The sequence below is a fragment of the Oncorhynchus gorbuscha genome, linkage group LG09 (assembly GCF_021184085.1).
Source record: "Oncorhynchus gorbuscha isolate QuinsamMale2020 ecotype Even-year linkage group LG09, OgorEven_v1.0, whole genome shotgun sequence".
Lineage (NCBI taxonomy): Eukaryota > Metazoa > Chordata > Actinopteri > Salmoniformes > Salmonidae > Oncorhynchus > Oncorhynchus gorbuscha.
The window spans coordinates 81343387-81355451 of record NC_060181.1 but is presented as its reverse complement, the minus strand read 5'-3'; the positions used below and the strand labels follow the sequence as shown (position 1 = coordinate 81355451).

The 12065-nt window shown below is 42.5% G+C and overlaps 1 protein-coding gene across 1 annotated transcript in view; it reads right to left on the bottom strand.

The window, feature by feature from the left end:
- The window catches only part of LOC124044151 (cystathionine beta-synthase-like), an 882911-nt gene that overhangs the window by 778834 nt on the left and 92012 nt on the right, over positions 1-12065 (bottom strand). The gene's annotated exons all lie outside the window — the stretch shown is intronic.

Below are 12065 nucleotides of genomic sequence, written 5' to 3'. Positions count from 1 at the left end.
ATCTCCACGCCTCTAGTCTTTCATCCCTTACTGGAATCATACCCCTTCTTTTCCTCTCCTGTCACCAGCAGCGAGATAAACATGAACTTTGACCAGGGGTTGTCTGGAAAAACAGACCTTGACCTTTCACCTGGAAGCGTAAACAGAGACTGAGGTAACCCAGGTAGAGCAGAGAATAGAGACTCCTATTATGTTCTTAAGCTACTTACTCTAGCCACTACTGCGCCTACAGATGTAGGAACTTAATTTGAGTCAGTTTGCCACAGCAGGAAAATAATCCTGCAGAAACAGGACATTTTAATTATGTGGATTATACACTAGATGGCCTTTTAAAAATTTGAATACACTGCAAGTTTGCATTTCCTGCCGTGCAGAAAAATGGTCAACAACAAAGGAGTAATCAAATGAAGATCCTACATCTTTATTGGATATAAGAGATCTGAAGGAATGTGATTGGCTCCACCTAATCTTCCAGTAGACGTACGGGAGCTTCCACCATATTGTTTACACCTATTCAGTTCCTTTAGATCTCTGAACACTGAGGTAGATTGGGGCAGTTGGAAGGGGATGTTTTTCTATTGGGCCTTCATGTTTATTCAAAATCTAACTTAAAGATCTGGTCCACAGCACCCCAACTGGTGATACACTGGTGATACATTGTTGACACTGGTGATACAAGTTCCATTCTTCAGATCAGCAGAAGTACAGTATAAAGTATCATAACTGAAAAACATTCTTCAGATCAGCAGAAGTACAGTATAAAGTAATGAAAAACATTCTTAACTACAGTATAAAGTAAAACATTCTTCAGATCAGCAGAAGTACAGTATAAAGTATCATAACTGAAAAACATTCTTCAGATCAGCAGAAGTACAGTATAAAGTATCATAACTGAAAAACATTCTTCAGATCAGCAGAAGTACAGTATAAAGTATCATAACTGAAAAAAACATTCTTCAGATCAGCAGAAGTACAGTATAAAGTATCATAACTGAAAAACATTCTTCAGATCAGCAGAAGTACAGTATAAAGTATCATAACTGAAAAACATTCTTCAGATCAGCAGAAGTACAGTATAAAGTATCATAACTGAAAAACATCAATGCAGCTATAGAGTTTTAGCTGTACAGTACCAGTCAAAAGGTTGGACACACCTACTCATTCAAGTTTTTATTTTATTTGAACTATTTTCTACATTGTAGAATAATAGTGAAGACATCAAAACTATGAAATAGCACATATGGAATCATGTAGTTTACCAAAAAAGTGTTAAACAAATCAAAATATATTTTGCATATGAGATTCTTCAAAGTAGCCACCCTTTGCCTTGATGACAGCTTTGCATACTCTTGGCATTCTCTCAACCAGCTTCATTTTGAATGCTTTTCCAACAGTCTTGAAGGAGTTTCCACATATGCTGAGCACTTGTTGGCTGCTTTTCCTTCACTCAGTGGTCCAACTTATCCCAAACCATCTCAATTGGGTTGAGGTCATCCGTTCACTTACTCTGCTGCGACTCACAAAGACAATGCGGTTGGATTCAAAAATCTCAAATTTGGACTCATCAGATCAAAGGACAGATTTCCACCAGTCTAATGTCCATTGCTCGTGTTTCTTGGCCCAAGCAAGTCTCTTCTTATTATTGGTGTCCTTTAGTAGTGGTTTCTATGCAACAATTTGACCATGAAGGCCTGATTCACATAGTCTCCTCTGAACAGTTGATGTTGAGATGTGTCTGTTTCTTGAACTCTGTGAAGCATTTATTTGGGCTGCAATTTCTGAGGCTGGTAACTCTAATGAATGTATCCTCTGCAGCAGAGGTAACTCTGGGCCTTCCTTTCCTCATGAGAGACAGTTTCATCATAGTGCTTGATGGTTTGTGTGACTCCACTTGAATAAACTTTTTCCGCATTGACTGACCTTCATGTCTTAAAGTAATGATGGACTGTCATTTCTCTTTGCTTCTTTGAGCTGTTCTTGCCATAATATGGTACTATATACTTTTACCAATTAGGGCTATCTTCTGTATACCACCCTTGCCTTGTCACAACACAACTGATTGGCTCAAATGCATTAAGAAGGAAAGAAATTCCACAAATGAACTTTTAACAAGGCCACACCGGTTAATTGAAATGCATTCCAGGTGACTACCTCATGAGGCTGGTTGGGAGAATGCCAAGAGTGTGCAAAGCTGTCATCAAGGCAAAGGGTGGCTACCTTGAAGAATATCAAATATAAAATATATTTAGATTTGTTTTACACTTTTTTGGTTGCAATGTAGAAAATAGTACAAATAAAGATAAACCCTTGAATGAGTCGGTGTGTCCAAACTTTTGACTGGTACTCTATATCTTGTTGTCATGGGAATTCAAGACTACATTTAAAGGCATATACCAAAACCAATACATATTTACAAAGTATAAGAATAGAAGAACCCTAGGTAATCAAGGGAATTAATGTTGTTACAATTAACGGCTTTTAGAGTATAGTATAACATATCAAATACACATTTAGAAAATACAACCTTTACCCTCCACCCTTAATTCATAAAAGTACCATACACTATCAATAAGAAATATCATAAAATACTCCAGAATATAGTATATATATATATATAAGTAATAATTCTCAGATGTTTAAGTAGAGCAAATGATATGTAGATGGTCTCTATTATAAATGATAATATAAATCGACAATGCGGCTTTTAAAGGCAATGTAACCTTGTTCACGGTAATACGCTTTAAGTGGCACATTGTCGACAGGCATGAGGGGATAGAATCCTGGCCTTATACAACACACCTTGACTTACATTTTGAATTCAAAATGGATTAAATAGAGTTTTCTTCTCACCCATCTACACACAATACCCCATAATGACAACGTGTAAACATGTTTTTAGAAATGTTTGCTAATTAGATTAAAAAAAAATGTAATACAAAAATATCTCATTTACATAAGTATTCACACCCTCGTCAGTACTTACTGCTTTGAGTCGTCTTGGGTTTGTCTGTATCAGCTTTGCACATCTGGATTTGGGGATTTTCTACCATTCTTCTTTGCATTTTCTCAAGTTCTATTAAGTTAGATGGTGAGTGGCGGTGAACAGCAATCTTCAAGGCTTTTCACAGATTTTCAATGGGATGGAAGTCTGGGTTTTGTCTGGGCCGGTCAGGACTTTCACATTCTTGTTCTGATGCCATTCCAGCATTGCTTTGGCTGTATGCTTGGGGTCATTGTCCTGTTGGAACGTGAATCTTCGCCCCCAATCTAAGGTTGTTTGCACTCTGAAGCAGGTTCTCATCAAGGATTGCCTGTACTTGGCTCCAATCATTCTTTCCTCTAGCCATACCAGTTTCCCATTCCCTGCCGCTGAAAAGCATCCCCATAGCATGATGCTGCCACCACCATGCTTAACCGTATGGATGGTGTTAGGCGCGTGATGAGCTGTGCCTGGTTTTCTCCAGACATATCGCTTTGCATTCAGACCAAAGAGTTCCATTTTTGTCTCCTCCGACCACATTTTCTTTTGCCTTATGATCTCTTAATCTTTCACGTGCCATTTTGCAAACTTCAGGTGTGCTGTCATGTGCATTTTTGTCAGGAGTAGCTTGCGTCTATCCACTCTTTTTTACCCTTCCCAAGATATACGCCTCATCACAATTCTATCTTGGAGATCTACGGACAGTTCTTTGGACTTCATGGTAAAGTTTCTACTCTGAGATGCACTGCCATCTGTCAGACCTTATATAGACAATTGTGTTTATTTCTAAATCATGTCCAAGCAGTTGAATTTACCACAGGTGAACTCCAATCAAGTTGTAGAAACATCTCAAGCATGATCAATGAAAACTGGATGCACTTGAGCTCAATTTTGAGTCTCATATCATAGGGTCTGAATACTCATGTAAATAATAATTTAAATTTTGTCATTATGGGGTATTGTGTGTAGCTTGAATTGAAAAATAAATAATTCAATTAATTTGAGAATAAGGCTGAAACTTAACAACATGTGTAAAAGGAGAAAGGGTCTGAATGCTTTCCGAATGCACTGTAGCATGTAACATCCAAAAAACACATTTACAAAATACAACCCACACCCTCCACTCTTCATTTAATTTAGCACTATTAATAAGTAATACCACCAAAAATGTTCAGATGTTTACGGATTGTATCTGATATGTAGAGGCTCTCCATTATAAAATATACTTTGAAGTCAGAGAAGAACACAACATTATCAAGGGAACTAATGCTGTTACATTTAGATGCATTTACAGTATAGTATAACATATAAAATACATATTTAGAAAATACAACCCTTACCCCCGCCCCTAATCCATAACATCACTATATACTGTCAATAAGGAATATCTTCAAATACTCCAGTATATATTCAAAACAAATCATCAATTAAGCAGAGCAAGTGATATGTGATGTTTTCTGCCTACCCATGTAAGAGACGCAAACTCGGTCTCAACCTTTAAGTCTTTACTGAAGACTCATCTCTTCAGTGGGTCATATGATTCAGTGTAGTCTGGCCCAGGAGTGGGAAGGTGAAAGGAAAGGCTCTGGAGCAACGAACCGCCCTTGCTGTCTCTGCCTGGCCGGTTCCCCTCTTTCCACTGGGATTCTCTGCCTCTAACCCTATTACAGGGGCTGAGTCACTGGCTCACTGGCCTATTACAGGGGCTGAGTCACTGGCTGAGTCACCCCCCCCCCTTGGGTTGTGCCGTGGCGGAGATCTTTGTGGGCTATACTCAGCCTTGTCTCAAGATGGTAAGTTGGTGGTTGAAGATATCCCTCTAGTGGTGTGGGGGCTGTGCTTTGGCAAAGTGCGTGGGGTTATATCCTTCCTGTTTGGTCCTGTCCGGGGGTGTCCTCGGATGGGGCCACAGTGTCTCCTGACCCCTCCTGTCTCAGCCTCCAGTATTTATGCTGCAGTAGTTTACGTGTCTGGGGGGTAGGGTCAGTTTGTTATATCTGGAGTACTTCTCCTGTCCTATTCGGTGTCCTGTGTGAATTTAAGTGTGCTCTCTCTAATTCTCTCTTTCATTCTCTCTCTCGGAGGACCTGAACCCTAGGACCATGCCTCAGGACTACCTGACATGATGACTCCTTGCTGTCCCCAGTCCACCTGGCCGTGCTGCTGCTCCAGTTTCAACTGTTCTGCCTTATTATCATTTATGAACATTTGAACATCTTGGCCATGTTCTTTTATAATCTCCACCCGGCACAGCCAGAAGAGGACTGGCCACCCCACATAGCCTAGTTCCTCTCTAGGTTTCTTCCTAGGTTTGGCATTTCTAGGGAGTTTTTCCTAGCCACCGTGCTTCTACACCTGCATTGCTTGCTGTTTGGGGTTTTAGGCTGGGTTTCTGTACAGCACTTTGAGATATCAGTTGATGTACGAAGGGCTATATAAATACATTTGATTTTATTTGATTTGATGTTTTCCAATGTAAATATATAGCACACACACACACACACACACACACACACACACACACACACACACACACACACACACACACACACACACACACACACACACACACACACACACACACACACACACACACACACACACACACACACACACAAATCTCTCTCCCAACAGATCATTGAGTCCCAACCCCACTCACCCTTAGAGTCTGTGCAGATGAAGTTGAGCTTGACCATCTCCGGCCCAGTCTTCCTACACGTTTCACTTCTGAACCCGTGGCCAGGGGCCCAGTCCAGGTAGCCATGCCTACTCCGCTCACCCAGAACCAGAAGTCCAGGGTGCAGGTGTAGCGCAGACCCAGTCAGACATGGACAGTGGAGGCCCTGCTAGCTCTCTGTTGGACCCAGTCCTGGATCTTCTGGGAGTGGACAGACACCAGGTTAACATGGTTCTCTCTGCAGTACTGCAGGGCCTCATCCCATGTCTTGTTCTCCTGACCCAGAGTCAGGTTGTTGTCTGGGGAGGTAAGAGGGATTGGGGATTTTTTGATCGACTTCTGTTAGTCAGTCAATTCAACAGTTCAAATATAGAAAAAAATATTCTGATTTGACTTAGAAAACATAGAAAACATAGTTGGTCCTTTTTTAAATATTTTTGAGGAGGAAAATGTATAGTGGTGGTAAAGTGTGAAAAATAATCCTTGTTGTCATATCTTTTATATAGTCTTTCAACTCTTCAGCACTTACAGATGTTGGATCTTAGTGCAGGAAAATAGTGGAGCAACAGGAAATGTGAATTATTATGTGGATTATAATTCATATACATTTTTGTGGGGATTGATACAGTTTTCGTAAGGGAAAATCAAGTCTGAAATTTAAAAGTGGAAATGACAAACTTAAGAAGCGTTTTTAAACCTCAAATACACTACAAGTTTTAAATGTCCTGTATTGCAGGAAAGGTCTCCTGCAACAGGCTGTATCAGCCAATTACTTCAGCAGGGGGAATAGGAGAGGGAAGCTCAGCCCAACACTATGGAGGGAAACAAATCTACTCACCACCATAGGAGAGGGAAGCTCAGCCCAACACTATGGAGGGAAACAAATCTACTCACCACCATAGGAGGGGAAGCTCAGCCCAACACTATGGAGGGAAACAAATCTACTCACCACCATAGCAGGGGGAAGGATGGAGGGAAACAAATCTACTCACCACCATAGCAGGGGGAAGCTCAGCCCAACACTATAGAGGGAAACAAATCTACTCACCACCATAGGAGAGGGAAGCTCAGCCCAACACTATGGAGGGAAACAAATCTACTCACCACCATAGGAGGGGGAAGCTCATCCCAACACTATGGAGGGAAACAAATCTACTCACCACCATAGCAGGGGGAAGCTCAGCCCAACACTATGGAGGGAAACAAATCTACTCACCACCATAGCAGGGGGAACTCAGCCCAACACTATAGAGGGAAACAAATCTACTCACCACCATAGCAGGGGGAAGCTCAGCCCAACACTATGGAGGGAAACAAATCTACTCACCACCATAGCAGGGGGAAGCTCAGCCCAACACTATGGAGGGAAACAAATCTACTCACCACCATAGCAGGGGGAAGCTCAGCCCAACACTATGGAGCGAAACAAATCTACTCACCACCATAGGAGAGGGAAGCTCAGCCCAACACTATGGAGGGAAACAAATCTACTCACCACCATGGAGGAAACAAATCTACTCACCACCATAGCAGGGGAAGCTCAGCCCAACACTATGGAGGGAAACAAATCTACTCACCACCATAGCAGGGGAAGCTCAGCCCAACACTATAGAGGGAAACAAATCTACTCACCACCATAGCAGGGGGAAGCTCAGCCCAACACTATGGAGGGAAACAAATCTACTCACCACCATAGCAGGGGGAAGCTCAGCCCAACACTATGGAGGGAAACAAATCTACTCACCACCATAGCAGAAGAAACAATGTATTTTATCACATGGAACATCCTCCCAGATTCCCTCATCCTGAAGACAGGAGAAAGCACAGTATGCCTCCCTGTTCTTATTGTCTGGTTTTCCCCTCCTCCATTTGGTGAATGAGGAATTCATCTGACCAAACCACCTCCAGGTGCCCCTGGAAAGGCCAATCCATGTGTTTTCTATAAGAAACAGTGCCCCGGTCAGTGTGATGCTCTCTGCAGTAAATCAGAGCTTCTTCCCAGGTCATTACCACGTTTACTGGGATGTATTTATCATTTGAAACTTTTGATTTGAAAAGACAATTACAGAGGGGAACTTCTGTAACCCCTAGTATGACCGTTGTAAGTATAGAGAGTAGAGCTCACCTGTTGTTATCAGTGTGTCCCTCTCCCAGCCTGTCTTATCCTGTGACTTGGTCTTATCCTGTTGTTACCAGTGTGTCGCTCTCCCAGCCTGTCTTATCCTGTGTCTTGGTCTGATCTTGTTGTTATCAGTGTGTCCCTCTCCCAGCCTGTCTTATCCCGTGTCTTAGTCTGATCTTGTTGTTATCAGTGTGTCCCTCTCCCAGCCTGTCTTATCCTGTGTCTTGGTCTGATCTTGTTGTTATCAGTGTGTCCCTCTCCCAGCCTGTCTTATCCTGTGTCTTGGTCTGATCTTGTTGTTATCAGTGTGTCCCTCTCCCAGCCTGTCTTATCCTGTGTCTTGGTCTGATCTTGTTGTTATCAGTGTGTCCCTCTCCCAGCCTGTCTTATCCTGTGTCTTGGTCTGATCTTGTTGTTATCAGTGTGTCCCTCTCCCAGCCTGTCTTATCCTGTGTCTTGGTCTGATCTTGTTGTTATCAGTGTGTCCCTCTCCCAGCCTGTCTTATCATGTGTCTTGGTCTTAACCTGTTGTCATCAGTGTGTTCCTCTCCTAGCCTGTCTTATCCTGTGTCTTGGTCTTAACCTGTTGTCATCAGTGTGTTCCTCTCCTAGCCTGTCTTATCCTGTGTCTTGGTCTTAACCTGTTGTTATCAGTGTGTTCCTCTCCCAGCATGTCTTATCCTGTGTCTTGGTCTTAACCTGTTGTTATCAGTGTGTTCCTCTCCCAGCATGTCTTATCCTGTGTCTTGGTATTATCCTATACTCTTATATGACCATCCTACAGAGGCTGTAGCTGTTTGATGCTATCTCTGTGTGATGCTATTCATTCCTTCTGAGCAGCATGCAACAATACAACATGCAACAATACAACATGCAACAATACAACACGCAAACGTGATGCTCCTTTTCTCCCTGGAAAGAGGACCAATAAAAGGGCCTGTTTTATTGAGGTAAAGGAAACACCATGCAAATCAGTGTTGAGTTTGAATTTGTCCAACATATTTGAAGATGTTTATACCGTGTAATGTCCTGGTGTCACGGTTTTCCTCCTCTTCATGTGAAGAGGAGAGGCGAGAAGGATCGGAGGACCAATATGCGGCGTGGTAAGTGTCCATGGTTTTAATAGGAAAACTCAAACATGAACACAACTACACATCAAGAACCGTGAAAACCGAAAACAGTCCCGTGTGGCACAAACACTGACATAGGAAACAATCACCCACAAAATACCCAAAGAATATGGCTGCCTAAATATGGTTCCCAATCAGAGACAACGATAAACACCTGCCTCTGATTGAGAACCAATCTAGGCAACCATAGATTTACCTAGACAACTAAACTGAACACAACCCCACAAAACACATAAATCACCCATATCACACCCTGGCCTAACCAAAATAATAAAGAAAACAAAGATAACTAAGGCCAGGGCGTGACACCTGGACTGTGTCTCTACTGTATTGAATGACTCTGCATGTTTCACTGACAGAAGAACAGACACAGTTGTATTATGTGGCAACTCTATGATAACATATCCAGGGGCCCTGTGATGTCCCTAATGAGCCTTGGGCAGCCTCATGCATTCATAACATTGTTCTTATGCCATCTGTCTTAACAGTCTCATGTATGACAGCGATATGAGGAGTATGCCTGGGGTCATAGGCAGAGACTGTAGATTTACACCATCTCACATTATTGTGTGTGTGTATGTGTGTGTGCGTGTGTGCGTGAGTGTGTGTGTGTGTGCGTGTGCGTGTGTGTGTGTTTATCTGTCCTATGTTTATATGACAGTACATAGGGAGTAAGGAGTCGAATGTTCTGAAGGACTCATATCGTTCTCTCTTTCCGGTTTATGTTACGTCTTGCTGTATGTCTACTGAGTACATGTAGGTCTTCCAACCTTTGGCCTGAGAGGACTCTATGGTTCTGGGCTAAAGTCTGGGACTCAAGCCTTTACTACTGGAACTTGTCACGCAAGCTAACTTGTCTCCACATGGTAATCCCACACACTCACTGGCCATACATGCCTTGTGGTGGGGATCAGCAGTGAGGCTTATCCCGGGCTGTTTGCAGATCAAAACATTAACCTCTTTAGCGACTTAATCATATTGGCTGCTTACTACATCTGTCGATAAGGCAGACTTAGCAGCGTGGAGATGGTACCATTTTAACTAAGGGGCCCTAAACAAATATACTAATCTATGTTGGTGGTGGAGTTAGGTATTATAACAACTGGCCTACAGTCAAACCCAGGACACATTGTAGCATCACTAGTAAATGGATTTGAGGAGCCTAAAGGTGTGGGTGTATGAGAAGCCTAACATTGAATGATATACAGTTTACCTGTATAGTGTGTAATTGTTATTTCTAGTGGTATTGTTTAGAATGTATACAGTACATATAGCCATGTGTCTTTTTTATTTATCTGCATGCTTCTGCGTGGGTATATACATACAATAGGAAAATCTGTGTGAGTGTGTATACTGTATGCACCAATGTATGTTCATGTCTTGCACTGCACAATATGATGTCTTGACCTTTCTCGTAGGTGTGTGTGTGCACGCGCACGTATGTGTGCATGCGAGTCTGTGTCTGAAAACTAGCCATCAAATTCCTGCTTCCTCTGTCCTTGCCTCTCCTTCAAAGTGCATTGTAGCCTGAGGGAGGAACCTTCCCTCCTCTTCCCCAATGTGCTTTTTTGAGGGAGGTAAGGAATGGGGAAAAAAATGGTAGAATCTCAATTGTATTTCCTTGATTCCTTACTTCCTCTCTCCTTGGCTCCTTCTCAAAACCCATTGTATAAGAAGATGAGAGGGGAAGGACCTCTGACCTTCTCACCCAATGGGTTTTTGGAGAAGGAGATAAGGAGAAAGGATGAGAGGATGAGACAAATCAAGGAAACCAATTGAGATTCTCCCAAGGACAGAGGAAGCAAGTATTTGAAAGCTATTAAAGCCCCCATTCAGTTTTTGTAAAAAAAAAAAAAAGGTTTTGTCATTACTGTATGCCTAATAAATCACAATTTAATTAAAATAACTCCAAAATATATGTTTTATTGTTTATTTCCCTGAGCCTTCTTTGGCTCTTGAAATGCTCAGTCTGATTGTGTGGGCGTTAGGAAATAAAATGGTATATATTTACATACACAGCCCTGATTGGCTGATAGGATGGTCTAGAGCCCACCCTCTTACCCAGATCAACAGTCATTGGTCTATTATAATCAGATCACATTGTGACATCATGAACAGGCTGAAATTGTAGGCATTAAAAAAAAGCATCACTTTCATCATTTTCACAATTTAGAGTGCTATTTCGACCACATAGTCGGGCCGGGACGATACCAATATCGCAATACTAGTTAGTATCATAGCAAGGAAACAAAACACTTAGCGGATTTAACTTCTTTAGGAAAACAGTGTTGGAAACAAACATCCTCATGTTGTCACCCAGAGTCACATTTATTTATTTTCCAAGCTATAGCACACAATATTTTACATACAGCAGGTTTTTAAAGGACCAAAGAGTTTGGTCTGCTTCGTGTTTTCATTTTTGCCATGGAAAAAATATTGCGATACTGATATCGTCCCGGCCCTACCTCATAATGAGTGTGTGGTAATATCATAAAACACAGGAAATCCCTTTTTAACTGCACTGCCCCTATAACATTTTTAGACAGTGCCAGACTGACTGACTGACTGTTTTACCATAATGCCGATGACCGGTCCGGAAACAACCCTTAGCCCCTAATGCCCATGACCGGTCCAGAAACAACCCTTAGCCCCTAATGTCCATGACCGGTCCAGAAACAACCCTTAGCCCCTAATGCCCATGACCAGTCCAGAAACAACCCTTAGCCCCTAATGCCCATGACCGGTCCAGAAACAACCCTTAGCCCCTAATGCCCATTACCAGTCCAGAAACAACCCATAGCCCTTAATGCCCATGACCAGTCCAGAAACAACCCTTAGCCCCTAATGCCCATGAGCGGTCCAGAAACAACCCATAGCCCCTAATGCCCATGAGCGGTCCAGAAACAACCCTTAGCCCCTAATGCCCATGACCGGTCCAGAAACAACCCTTAGCCCATAATGCCCATGACCGGTCCAGAAACAACCCTTAGCCCATAATGCCCATGACCGTCCAGAAACAACCCTTAGCCCCTAATGCCCATGACCGGTCCAGAAACAACCCTTAGCCCCTAATGCCCATGAGCGGTCCAGAAACAACCCTTAGCCCCTAATGCCGATGACCGGTCCAGAAAACAACCCTTGGCCCCTAATGCCCAT